The sequence below is a fragment of the Armigeres subalbatus genome, chromosome 3, assembly GCF_024139115.2.
Source record: "Armigeres subalbatus isolate Guangzhou_Male chromosome 3, GZ_Asu_2, whole genome shotgun sequence".
NCBI lineage: Eukaryota > Metazoa > Arthropoda > Insecta > Diptera > Culicidae > Armigeres > Armigeres subalbatus.
Window position 1 is genome coordinate 77,948,326 of NC_085141.1, and position 15,054 is coordinate 77,963,379.

Genomic DNA, 15,054 nt, shown 5'->3' on the forward strand with positions numbered 1-15,054 from the left:
ATTGGAAGCTACAAAAAGCATTTGAAATCGTTATTCGAAATAAGAATTTCACGCACACACCTTATGGACGACGTTTTCAATAACAAAAACTACGTTAAAAAATGGTCGAAAATTAGATCTGAACCTGCTGCAAGTACTTCCAACAAAACTGCATCGGTGGTAGGGTAAATGATCCAATAGTGGAGGAACTAAACACATTCTAGCACTATTCATTCTCCCAATTATTCCAATACTCATTTCGCTCACCTTGGATATACATTAGATAGTTTTCCTCATCTATTTTAATGGAAACATGCTTCCGTCTCATGTATTCTATGTATTCTATCCTAAAATGACAACTCCAACAATTGGTACATTGTTCCAATAATTGCGGTATTTTTTAATTCGTGTTCCTATAGTTGCGAATTCCATTGTTTCCTTATGGGACTCGCAACTATAGGAACACTACCACAACTATTGGAGCAAAGGCGCAACTATAGGAACACGACTATGGGATCATTTGCCCTAGATACAATTGAATTGTCCTTGTTTATTTTTCCTAGCGCTCGGTCACTAGGTGATCAGCTCATGCGACGAGCGTGTGAGACGAATCACATGCGCTTCACATGAGGCACACAGCAACTAGCCGGAGGCGCGTGATTGGGCACTGCACGGAAACATCAACTTTTGACGTTTACTGGCCTTGTTGTTTTCTAATTTCTTTGCAGCGAGAAAGAGACAAAGCAGTCCGTGCAGTGCCCTATTGGGAAAGCGCATCACCTACTTCGTTCATATGCGAAAGCTTAAGACGCGTCTCATGCAGTACCAATTGAAGCACGTACACAGTAACTGCGGAGTGAACGCAACGCGACACAACTAACGTAAAGAAGTAACCATTATTATCAATCAACTATCAAATTAGGTCATTTGGCATAACGCCATTTGGCATAACGGACATTAGGCATACTTTGGAAATGTTAAAGAGAAGGAGTTAGAGTAGATCGAGGATATGTTCTGATAGATTTAGACTGATAGACATTTTTCGGAAGGATAGACAAACAAATTAGTAGAACTATTTCCGAGAAAGGGATCACATCCGTCATTGATTTATTCCAGGAAAACGCTTACATCCAAAAAGAGAGTCTCGATTTTCCTTGTTTGGTTCCGGTACCTACTTTTGGAGAATGAAACAAATCCAACATTGTCTCAATCCGGCCAAACGCCTACTTTCAACGAAGGAATCACATCCACCATTGCCTTACCACGACCCAACGCCCGGGATTAAATTCATCACCTTCTTCCAGGAAAACGTCTACATCTAAAGGACGAATAACATCTACCATTGCCGTATTCTGGACAACCTTCTATTTCGATAAAAAAAATCACTTTTACTTTTGAAAATGGGCAAACGCCTACTTTTAAAAAAGGGATCGTATCCACCATTGATTCAATCCAGACAAACGCCTACTTTTAAAGAAGGAATCACATCTCCCATTGCCCTAATCCAGGCAAGCTCCTACTTTTAATGAAGTGATCACATCCACCCTTGCCTTAATCCGTGCAAGCGCCTGGTTCCAATGAAAGAATCACATCCACCCTTGCCTTAATTCGGGTGAGCATCCACCATCGCCTTATCCAGAGAACACGCCTGCATTTAAATCAAGAAATCACATCCATTCGAGCAAGCGCATACCTTTAAAGAAGTTGTTACATCCACCATTGTCTTAATCCGGGCGAGCGCCTATTTTTAAAGAAGGGATCTTACCCACCATCGCCTTATGCCGGGAAAAGCCGAGCAAGTGCCTACTTCTAAAAAGAGATTGCATCCACCATTTCATTAACCCAGTAGAGCGCTTATTTATAAAGAAGTGATAACATTCACCTTTACCTTAATTCAAACAAGCGACCAGTGTTGTAAAATGTCATTTGCATTCGGTTGTATAATTTTCCCAGAACTTTTTTCTGAAGGTAGCCATCATTCCTGAGGTATGACGAACTTATAGCGCTTAAATGTGCCTACAACTTTGTCTAACAAGACATTGCTGTAAATATGTAATCTGAGGCGTGAGAGGCAAAATGTCATTCAAATGACATTATGTCAAATGACACGTGACATTTTGGAGAAATTACACTATCTAGCCTCATATGTAATATTTAGAGCAATGTACCCTTGGACAAAAATGTAGCCTTACTCTAGCGTTATGACTACATATAAAATTATGGAATAAATTTGGCTTCTGAAGAAAATTATGAACAAATTAGTCAAATGACATGCAAACGACTACTATTAAAGAAGGGATCACTCCCACCATTGCCTTAATCTGAGCAAACGCCTACTTTTAAATAAAGGATCACATCCACAATTGACCTAATCCAGGCAACGACCTACTTTTAAATAAATGATCACATCCACCATTGCCTTAATCCGAGCAAGCGAGATTGCATCCACCATTCTCTTAATCCAGGCAAGCACTTATTTTTAAAGAAGGGATCACATCCGACCAGTCGAAGCAGGCTTTTTCGTTTTCCTTGATTGCCTTGTAGAGCGAACTTCGCCGACTTGCATAGCTTGTTGCGTCCCTTGTCACATTCTGAAGACTTTTGGGGCTTTTCAAAACGCGTGTTTTGCTATAAGAATATCGTCGATATCTTCTTCCATTGTCGAGTTATACAATTTATTTTAAAAAAAAAAAACATGATTTTAGTAAAATTGGTAAAACTTGAGATAACAAAATAACATATCTCCAATTTTTTGACATAATAAGGAAAATGAATTTCTCTTTCAAATACCATGTAAATATATGTTTTGGTCTGCCCTAACCGGAGATATCAATTGATCATATTTACCCATAAAAAGTTAATTTTTTGTGCTCTAAAAGTCACCTGAAGACGACTTTTTCGAGAAATCTAAAACAAAAAAGTAGATCAGTAGTAGTAGTTTTTAAGTAGTATAGTAGTAGTTTTTTTTTTAGGCACACCCTAATCCAATTAGCTTGAGCTTGAGCTTGATTGACTGCTCGTAGTTGCTACTCCATTATGACCAGATCAGCTGTTCTTGCACAGGGAACCAACAGATGTTTGCTTGGGACTAGCACACATCTTCGACAAGTACTGGTGATCTCATTTGTTAGTTCATACTGGCGCCTGCCACGTCAGAATGCAAGTCAATGTAGGGAAGGGGGAGGAAATGATGATGCAATCACTCGCCCACTTCTAGAGATGTCGCAAATTAATCGATTACTTCGATTAATCGATTCAACGTTGTGATAATCGATTAATTTTGAATCGATTATTACCCAACGATTAATCGATTCAATAATCGAGAGGAATCTAGAGTAATCGATTAGTTACTAATCGATTAATCAGGATTTTACGACATCATAAGGATGTCGCAAATTAATTGATTACTTCGATTAATCGATTCATCTTTGTGATAATCGATTAATTTTGAATCGATTACTATCCAAAGATTAATCGATTCAATAATCGACAAGAATCGAAAGTGATCGATTAGTTACTAATCGATTAATCGGGATTTTATGACATCTCTACCCACTGCAAGCCGAATATACCTCTGCACTTGCCACGAGTTCATGCGGAATTTGTTGGAATTTCTGGGTTAGGTTGGAGAGGCAGAGGTCCGTCTTGGTTAACGAGCTGCCAATGTGATAGATAGGAGAAGGTAACTGATGGAATTTCTAATTGGATGTAGGAAACGAGCTCTATAGTTCATTTCTAATTCTAGCAGATTACTGTTAGAATACTCAAGTTGAAGGTATAGGAATAGTAATGGAAACGGTATGGAAGTCCATTTCCAGTTCTAGCGATTGCTAGAACATGAGAAATAAAGAGAAAGATACAAAAGTAGGAGAATGGAACGGACCTGGGATTGAACCCACGACCTCCTGCGTATAAGGCAGAAGCAGTAGCCATATGACTACCAAGCCCGCTTGGAACACCCTAATCCAATTAGGTACAATTACTCTAAATAAGCCAACTTAAGAGCTACAGAAAAAGTTTTTTTAGAAAAATTGATTGGAATAAGCAGCGCTAAAACTTTGTAAAACATAACATGTCAATATTCCAAGAAATAAAAATATTTCTAATTTTTTTAATATGCTGGGCCTCCCTATTTTTTGTAGCACCATAATTATGGCCTAACTCTTTCAAACAATTTTGTGGAACAACAGTTTTTAAAAAAATATAAATAGTTTTAGCGAAAAATGAATCTATCCGCGTAAATCTGCCACAGAAACTGCTGGGCGGCCGCACAAAGATTGAGGTTGAGCTGCATTATTTGCACGGCTAACGGGCAACGGCCATTCGCAGCACCTACTTCCAACACATCCACCCGTATCGGTACACGAGATCACCACTACAGACAGAATCACAAATCGACCACGTTCTGATTGATGGACGGTACTTCCCCGACATTATCGACTTCACTATCTGGTGATGATGAAACTGTGCCCAAAATTATCCGTTATCTACAATGTTCGGTATTGACGAACGCTGCGGTACGACCTAGAGCGACTGAAGCAACCTGATGTCGCCACTGCTTACGCGCAGCATCTCGAGGCAGCGTTGCCGGAAGAGGGTGAGCTCGATGTGGCCCTTCTTGAGGACTGCTGGAATACAGTCAAAGCAGCCATTAACGACGCAGCGGAGAACAATGTGGGACGAAGTCGACGGAACGATTGGTTTGACGAAGAATACAGACAGATTCTGGAGGAGAAGGACGCAGAACGGACGGTCGCGCTGCAGCAAGGTACCCGGCAGAACGTGGAACGTCATAGACGAAAGCGGAGACCAGACACGCCTTTTTCAGGAGAAGAAACGCCGCCTGGAAGAAGCGGAGTGCGATGAGGTGGAACATCTGTGCCGTTCTCAAGAAACACGCAAGTTCTACCAGAAGCTCAACGCATCCCGCAAAGGCTTCGTGCCGCGAGCCGAAATGTGTAGGGATAAGGATGGGAGCATCTTGACGGACGAACGTGTGGTGATTGAAAGGTGGAAGCAGCACTACGAGGAACATTTGAATGGCGCTGAGAGTACAGGCAGTGAAAGTCAAGCGGAGGAGATGACTACGTCAGGTCAGCGGACGATGGAAGCCAACCAGCCCCGACCTTGAGGGAAAATAAGGATGCCATCCAACAGCTAAAGACCAATAAAGGAGCTGGTAAGGATGGTATCGGAGCTGAGCTCATCAATATGGGCCCGGAAAAGCTAGCTACTTGCCTGCACAAATTGATAGTCAGAATCTGGGAAACTGAACAGCTACCGGAGGAGTGGAAGGAGGGGGTTATCTACAGGGCCCCATCTACAAGAAAGGCGACAAACTGGAGTGTGAAAACTTTCGAGCGATCATCATCCTTAATGCCGCCTACAAAGTGATATCCCAGATCATATTCCGTCGTCTCTCACCATTAGTGAATGAGTTCGTGGGAAGTTATCAAGCCGGCTTCGTTGACGGCTACTCGACAACAGACCAGATCTTTACTGTACGGCAAATCCTACAAAAATGCCGTGAATACCAGGTCCCAACGCATCATCTGTTCGTTGATTTCAAGGCAGCATATGACTATGGAGCTATGGAAAATTATGGACGAGAACAACTTCTTTGGGAAGTTTACCAGACTGATCAAAGCAACGGTGGATGGTGTGCAAAACCATGTGAAGATTTCGGGCGAACACTCCAGTTCGTTCGAATCGCGCCGGGGACTAAGACAAGGTGATGAACTTTCGTGCCTGTTGTTCAACATTGCGCTAGAAGGTGTCATGCGGAGAGCCGGATTTAACAGCCGGGGTACGATTATCAACAGATCCAGTCAATTTATTTGTTTCGCGGATGACATGGACATTGTCGGCCGAACATTTGCAAAGTTGGCAGAACTGTACACCCGCCTGAAACGTGAAGCAACAAAAGTTGGACTGGTGGTGAAGGCTTCGAAAACAAAGTACATGCTAGTGGGTTGAACCGAGCGCGACAGGGCCCGCCTGGGAAGCAGTGTTACGATAGATGGCGGAAATACCTTCGATTTGGTCGAGAAATTCGTCTACCTTGGATCCTTGCTAACGGCTGATAACAATGTTAGTCGTGAAATACGAAGGCGCATTATCTGTGAAAGTCGGGCCTACTGCGGGCTCCAGAAGAAACTGCGATCAAAAAAGATTCGCCACCACACCAAATGTGTCATACACAAGACGCTAATAGACCGGTTGTCCTCTACGGACATGAAACATAGACAATGCTCGAGGAGGACTTGCAAGCACTCGGAGTATTCGAGAGACGGGTGCTTAGCGCCATCTTTGGCGGTGTGCAAAAAGACGGTGTATGGTGGCAAAGAATGAACCACGAGCTCGCCCAGCTCTAAGGCGAACCCAGCATCCAAAAGATAGCTAAAGCCGGACGGGTACGATGGGCAGAGCATGTTGCAAGAATGTCGGACAGCAACCGTGCAAAGATTGTGTTCGCTTCCGATCCGGTAGGTACAAGACGGCGTGGAGCCCAGAGAGCGAGGTGGGCAGACCAGGTGCAGAACGACTTGGCGAGCGTGGGGCGCATTCGAGGATGAAGAGATGCGGCCTCGAACCGTGTATTGTGGCGTCAAATTTTTGATTCAGTGTTATCTGTTTCTGGGTTTGTTGACCCCCTCCCCCAAGGTAAGATTTTTTTCATGCAAATGATTTTTTATTTATATGGTGCGTAAGAAAATGACGGAACCCCCTCCCCCCATCAGTGCTTACGTAATATGTGTACGGCCCCATAGGATATATTTTTCCACCCTATAACTGAGGATATTCAATAACAAATGTACGAATGAAATGATATGAATTCATTACCGTTTTCATTTTACGAACAAAATGGTAGAAGTCAGTCAAAATGGTGCTTGGTGCGGTTTCGCTGAACCCCGACATAATATAATATGAAAGAATATGAATAGAATATGCATTCGACTTACTTGAATTTTATGAACTATAGAGTTGAATGACGGTCTGTTTAAAATCATCTGATTGATATTATACTTATTACGTAACGCTGTAGGGGGACGGAGGGAGTCAGGCCAAGCGTTACGGTCCATACACAAAATTGAACCTTCCATACAAAAAGTGTTACGTGTTGGAGGGAGGGGGTCCAAAATCATCAAATTTAGCGTAACGTAATTTGTGAAAGAACCCTAACCTATTTATATTTTGATTCAGTGTACGACTACATCTTCACATGCACCGACAATTTAAGATCTCTGAGGACTGTGCAATCATTGAAACCGGTATAGGCAGTCAGCGCATCTTCTGAACGGAATAGGAAAGTTCAAAACAGTAAGAAATAAGAAAGTGAAATCTGGGCTTTAGGGAAAGTGATTTTTTACAATCCCCTATTCATCCATAAGTTACATAGCGTCCATGGTTCAAAAATTGGACGTAGAACGAAAGTTTACCCGTGTCATGTGTCGTTCAATGTACAATTATCCATACGAGAAAACAAAAATGCAATCCAGATAAATCCGTCTACCGGTGTTGATGCCTTTCTCGTGCAAAAAAATACTAAAAAATACGTGTTTTGAGCATAAGAAATAGTATTTTGACCATCCCAATCCCATAGTCCGATTTGGCCAATTTTCAATAGCATACAATCGGACAGGATTATCCGTCAATGGAACATTCGAGAAATCTGGCCAATGCTAAGCTCCAAAAAGGAGGGCTACAAAATTTGGTACACATACGCACATACATACATACATACATACATACATACATAACAGACATCAACTCAATTCGTCAAGTTGAGTCGATTGGTATAAAACACTATGAGTTTCCGAGCCTTCTATCGAAAGTTTTGCATTGGAATGATCATATAGCCTTTACATATAGGGGAACGGTTCGGCACTTCATCTCAAAGCTCCCATTTCCATCCCATCAAAAACAAAGCAATGAAAAGGTACGTGAGCACGCATGCTAGCAAAAAGAAGCGACAAGATTGGTGCTGTATTTCTCTGTTTTGCCATGAGATGAATATTTGTTCAGTGAGATGGAAAACGGAACAGTTCCCCTACTTAGTATACGAAAAAGGCAAAAACGGTTAAGAATGTCGCAGACAGATATTCACTGTCAAGTAAATAGATAGGTGCCGTGATTCACATTCATTTATATTCATTTCCGTTTTCTACACAAATAAGTTTTAATTTAAACAAAGCGTATCACTTCCTACCAGAACATCGAATTTCGATCGTCGTTTCTTGGGAAGAGAAAAGAAAAACAAACCGAAACTTCCGATTCCGATTTTGCGGGGGACAATTTTACGACAGTGTTTTCCCTCTGAAACAGACACATATGGATAATTGGACAACCTTGAAAACAAAAAAAATCAAGATACCAACCGTTCACTGTCGCTGCCGCCGGACACTCCACGTTTTCATCCACCAACAAGCAACTTATTTTAAAATACATCACATCACAGCGTCGTCGTCTAAATACATTTACATAAATACATTTTCACAGTGATTTTCCTAGACAACTAACGGATGCTTCCTGGCTTGCCTCGCCTTCCACGGTCCGATGGCTGCTGCTGCTGCTGCTGGTGCGATATTATTGAATTATTTTGGTGCTCTTCTTTATACTGCTTCACATCACATCAAATTCACATTTCTTCCCCCTTCGTGCTACTCAACAGGGTTCGGTAAAAATAGACAATTTTTCACACCAATTCAGAACTTAGTACAAATCGGTGCAAACCCACCGGCAACGGCAAAATTAACAACACCACCAACGTCGCATCAATAACATTCTGAAACATCGTGGGACACTTTTAATTCGCGCTTTGTTTCTCGAATATCAAACATCGTGCGCCGTCGACCATCGACGACCGTCAAAAAACTCTTGATTAGGGTAGTGAGCTAATTCCCGTCGTAGTAGGTAGTGCTTGGTTTTCAAATCTAATTTACACACCAGCCCAACTACTTACTGTAACTATGTAAGTTGTATGTAGCACGTATTTTAGAGTTCCTAGTTTTCATTGTGTACTATTAGCGCATTGAACAAATCATAGTTTATTGAGAATCGGCAATCAAAAATACCCTTCAAATTTTTCAAATTTGTCTTATGAAAATCTGTTTGCGTCCATGAGAATTTTCATTCGTCCAGTCTAAAACTCGATGGATTGCTGTCAAATAAATCTGTTGGTATTGGTGTGCGATTTCTACAAGTACACCAAATTAGTTTTTTATGCGGTATCATACCGTTAAATAAAAATAACATAAATTCAATTAATATTGGCCTGTTCTGAATATGATATGTGTACATTGTGAAACATTGAATAGAATATGTGTACGGAGGATGTTCGCGGCTATCCAAGAAATACTGGAAGTGAAGGTCTTCAGAACTACACGCGCAACCAATGATCTACAGGCCTATTTTGTTAATGTAATGTACCCATTGTGGTACATATAACAGAATCTGCGTATCGAAGACTTTTGCGGTTATCCAAGAAATACCTGAAGCGGAGGTCTTCAGATCTACACGCGTATCCAATGATCTACAGGCCTGTTTTGTAAATGTAATGTACCCATTGTGGTACATATAACAGAATCTGCGTATGGAAGACGTTCGCGGTTATCCAAGAAATACCGGAAGTGAAGGCCTTCAGATCTACACGCGTAACCAATGATCTACAGGCCTATTTTGTTAATGTAATGTACCCATTGTGGTACATATAACAGAATCTGCGTATGGAAGACTTTCGCGGTTATCCAAGAAATACCGGAAGTGAAGGCCTTCAGATCTACACGCGTAACCAATGATCTACAGGCCTATTTTGTTAATGTAAAGTACCCATTGTGGTACATATAACAGAATCTGCGTATGGAAGACGTTCGCGGTTATCCAAGAAATACCGGAAGTGAAGGCCTTCAGATCTACACGCGTAACCAATGATCTACAGGCCTATTTTGTTAATGTAATGTACCCATTGTGGTACATATAACAGAATCTGCGTATCGAAGACTTTTGCGGTTATCCAAGAAATACCTGAAGCGGAGGTCTTCAGATCTACACGCGTACCCAATGATCTACAGGCCTGTTTTGTAAATGTAATGTACCCATTGTGGTACATATAACAGAATCTGCGTATGGAAGACGTTCGCGGTTATCCAAGAAATACCGGAAGTGAAGGCCTTCAGATCTACACGCGTAACCAATGATCTACAGGCCTATTTTGTTAATGTAATGTACCCATTGTGGTACATATAACAGAATCTGCGTATGGAAGACGTTCGCGGTTATCCAAGAAATACCGGAAGTGAAGGCCTTCAGATCTACACGCGTAACCAATGATCTACAGGCCTATTTTGTTAATGTAATGTACCCATTGTGGTACATATAACAGAATCTGCGTATGGAAGACTTTCGCGGTTATCCAAGAAATACCGGAAGTGAAGGCCTTCAGATCTACACGCGTAACCAATGATCTACAGGCCTATTTTGTTAATGTAAAGTACCCATTGTGGTACATATAACAGAATCTGCGTATGGAAGACGTTCGCGGTTATCCAAGAAATACCGGAAGTGAAGGCCTTCAGATCTACACGCGTAACCAATGATCTACAGGTCTATTTTGTTAATGTAATGTACCCATTATAGTACATATAACAGAATCTGCGTATGGAAGACGTTCGCGGTTATCCAAGAAATACCGGAAGTGAAGGCCTTCAGATCTACACGCGTAACCAATGATCTACAGGCCTATTTTGTTAATGTAATGTACCCATTGTGGTACATATAACAGAATCTGCGTATGGAAGACGTTCGCGGTTATCCAAGAAATACCGGAAGTGAAGGCCTTCAGATCTACACGCGTAACCAATGATCTACAGGCCTATTTTGTTAATGTAATGTACCCATTGTGGTACATATAACAGAATCTGCGTATGGAAGACGTTCGCGGTTATCCAAGAAATACCGGAAGTGAAGGCCTTCAGATCTACACGCGTAACCAATGATCTACAGGCCTATTTTGTTAATGTAATGTACCCATTGTGGTACATATAACAGAATCTGCGTATCGAAGACGTTCGCGGTTATCCAAGAAATACCTGAAGTGGAGATCTTCAGATCTACACGCGTATCCAATGATCTACAGGCCTGTTTTGTAAATGTAATATACCCATTGTGGTACATATAACAGAATCTGCATATCAAAGACGTCCAAGAAATACCTGAAGTTGAGGTCTTCAGATCTACGCGCGTAACCAATGATCTACAGGCCTGTTTTGTAAATGTAATGTACCCATTGTGGTACATATGATAGAATCTGCATATGTAAGATCTTCACGGTTATCCAAGAAATACCTGAAGCGGAGGTCTTCAGATCTACACGCGTATCCAATGATCTACAGGCCTGTTTTGTAAATGTAATGTACCCATTGTGGTACATATGATAGAATTTGCATATGTAAGATCTTCACGGTTATCCAAGAAATACCTGAAGCGGAGGTCTTCAGATCTACACGCGTAGCCAATGATCTACAGGCCTATTTTGTTAATGTAATGTGCCCATTGTGGTACATATAACAGAATCTGCGTATGGAAGACGTTCGCGGTTATCCAAGAAATACCGGAAGTGAAGGTCTTCAGATCTACACGCGCAACCAATGATCTACAGGCCTATTTTGTAAATTTAATGTACCCATTATAGTACATATAACAGAATCTGCGTATGGAAGAAGTTCGCGGTTATTCAAGAAATACCTGAAGTGGAGGCCTTCAGATCTACACGCGTAACCAATGATCTACAAGCCTGTTTTGTAAATGCAATATACCCATGGTGGTACCTATGATAGAATCTACGTATGGAAGATCTTCACGGTTATCCAAAAAAAACCTGAAGTGGAGGCCTCCAGATCTACACGCGTAACCAATGATGTACAGGCCTGTTTTGTAAATGTGATATACCCATTGTGGTACATATGATAAAAGCTGCGTATGGAAGATCTTCACGGTTATCCACAAAATCCCTGAAGTTGAGGTCTTCAGGTCTACACGCGTAATCAATGACATACAGGCTTGTTTTTTTAATGTTATGTACCCATTGTAGTACATATAACAGAATCTGCGTATGGAAGACGTTCGCGGATATCCAAGAAAAACCTGAAGTGGAGGCCTTCAGATCTACATGCTTAACCAATGATCTACAAGATGGTTTTGTAAATGTAAGGTCCCTTTAATATCGACTCATGGAGGTTTCACAGTAACAGAATCTGCGTATATGAGCCGTTCGCGGATATCCAAGAAATACCTGAAGTGGATCATTTCAGATCGACACGCGTAACCAACGATCTAAAGGCCTGTTTTGAATATATAATGTGCCCATTATTTTTGCCTTTCTGTACAACAAAGTTGTACCGAAAGGCTATCATTTCACTCCAAGAACGAACTTTTTATAGAAGGTTCTCGCTCACACAGGCACCCGTCCCGTGCGAGACTGACTTGGGTGCTCGCTCTATCGCACCCTCAAACACACCCTACATACTCTGTTGCACCTCTGTCATGCCGTGCGGGTCTAACTTGTGTGCCCACCCTTCTCATGCCATGTGGGTCTAACTTGTATGCCCACCCAAACCCTTGATTCATGCTCATACACTCCATGCTTGCACACACGCTAACGCTCCTATGGGTCTGACTTGTGTGCCCACCCTTCTCATGCCGTGCGGGACTAACTTTTGTGCCCACCCTTCTCATGCCGTGTGGGACTAATTCTATACCCACCTTTATCGTACCATGTGAGACTGCTCACCTCTTTCATTCGGTTCGCGCTGACACATACTACTCGAGTCATTCGACCTAACACTCCCTCTGGCATCCCTTGTGGGACTCTTCGCTTAGGTTCCCACTTCTGACATACCATGTGAGTCTGACTCACCTCATTCATGCCATATGAGACTAGCTCAACACGACTCAACTCATTCCTTTCGTACCATGTGAGACTAACTTGGATGCTCTCCCACACTCCTCTGCCACGCCGCGGGGTATCAGTAGTCGTAGGAACCAACATTCCTGCGCTACTCCCAGCGCAGCGTGTGCAGTCCATACATACACCTATTCATTCACCCTTCTGCCATGCTTCGAGGTGACGATCTCGGTTGCCACCCGCTGCGCCATTACCTCTGCATGGGCAGACCATTCACACACTTCTTCGCGTTCGGCACTTTCGCTCTAACTTACCAATCACAAGTTAGTCATGCTTGTCGATTGTTGCTCGGCGCGCCAGATTCTCTGCAAGCTGCAGGCAATCTGAGTGGTTGCAGTCGAGACTGCGTTCCACTTCTCCACCGCTTGACACATCCGGGAGGGGGGGTCTAGAAATCTCAAAAAGTAGTGGACGTCATACCTGAAGTGGAGGCCTTCAGATCGGAACATCGGAATCGGAACATTGATCTTTAGCTACGCGTGTAGATCGAAAGGCCTTACTCCAGGGATTTCTTGGTTGACCAAGAACATATGCTGTGAGGGCATTCTGTTATTCGTACTACAGAGAGCATGTACCATTTTTTAAACCGGAAAATTGATCTTCAGTTACGCGTGTAGATCGAAAGGCCTTACTCCAGGGGTTTCTTGGATGACCAAGAACATATGCAGTGAACGCATTCTGTTCTTTGTACTACAGAGAGCATGTACCATATTTGAAACCGGAAAATTGATCTTCAGTTACCCGTGTAGATCGAAACGCCTTACTCCAGGGATTTCTTGAATGACTAAAACGATATGCTGTGAACGCATTCTGTTCTTTGTACTACAGAGAGCATGTACCATATTTGAAACCGGAAAATTGATCTTCAGTTACCCGTGTAGATCGGAAGGCCTTCATTTCATTTCATTTATTTAGTTAACATCTAAACAGATAACACTGAATCAACAATTTGACGCCACAATACACGGTTCGTGGCCGCATCTCTCCATCCTCGGATACGCCCCACGCTCGCCAAGTCGTTCTGCACCTGGTCTGCCCATCTCGCTCGCTGCGCTCCACGCCGTCTCGTACCTGCCGGATCGGAAGCGAACACCATCTTTGCAGGGTTGCTGTCCGGCATTCTTGCAACATGTCTTGCCCATCGTACCCTTCCGGCTTTAGCTACCTTCTGGATACTGGGTTCGCCGTAGAGTTGGGCGAGCTCATGGTTCATTCTTCGCCGCCACACACCGTCTTCTTGCACACCGCCAAAGATGGTCCCTAAGCAACCGTCTCTCGAATACTCCGAGTGCTTGCAATTCCTTCTCGAGCATTATCCATGTTTCATGTCCGTAGAGGACAACCTGTCTTATTAACGTCTTGTACATTACACTTTTTGTGCGGTGGCGAATCTTTTTCGACCGCAGTTTCTTCTGGAGCCCGTAGTAAGCCCGACTTCCACAGATGATGCGCCTTCGTATTTCACGACTAACGTTGTTGTCGGAAGGCCTTACTCCAAGGATTTCTTGGTTGACCAAGAACATATGCTGTGAACGCATTCTGTTCTTTGTACTACAGAGAGCATGTACTTTATTTGAAACCGGAAAATTGATCTTCAGTTACGCGTGTATTTCGAAAGGCCTTACTCCAGGGATTTCCTGGATTACTAAGAATATATGCTGTGAACGCATTCTGTTCTTTGTACTGCAGAGAGCATGTACCACATTTGAAACCGGAAAATTGATCTTCAGTTACCCGTGTAGATCAGAAGGCCTTACTCCAGGGATTTCTTGGATGACCAAGAACATATGCAGTGAACGCATTCTGTTCTTTGTACTACAGAGAGCATGTACCATATTTGAAACCGGAAAATTAATATTCAGTTACGCGTGTAGATCGAAAGGCCTTACTGCAGGGATTTCTTGGATGACCAAGAACATGTGCAGTGAACGCATTCTGTTCTTTGTACTACAGAGAGCATGTACCATATTTGAAACCGGAAAATTGATCTTCAGTTATGCGTGTAGATCAAAAGGCCTTACTCCAGGGATTTCTTGGTTGACCAAGAACATATGCTGTGAACGCATTCTGTTCTTTGTACTACAGAGAGCCTGTACCATATTTGAAACCGGAAA

At 42.5% G+C, this 15,054-nt stretch overlaps 1 protein-coding gene across 3 annotated transcripts in view; it reads right to left on the reverse strand.

Moving 5' to 3' along the window:
- Positions 1-8,857, reverse strand: part of LOC134226139 (FMRFamide receptor) — a 371,866-nt gene extending 363,009 nt beyond the window's left edge. For all 3 annotated transcript variants that reach the window (XR_009983402.1, XM_062706718.1, XM_062706719.1), the window contains exon 1: positions 8,358-8,857. The gene's annotated coding sequence lies outside the window, so the exon portion shown is untranslated. The remainder of the gene's footprint in view (positions 1-8,357) is intronic.
- Between the last annotated feature and the right edge of the window lie 6,197 nt (positions 8,858-15,054).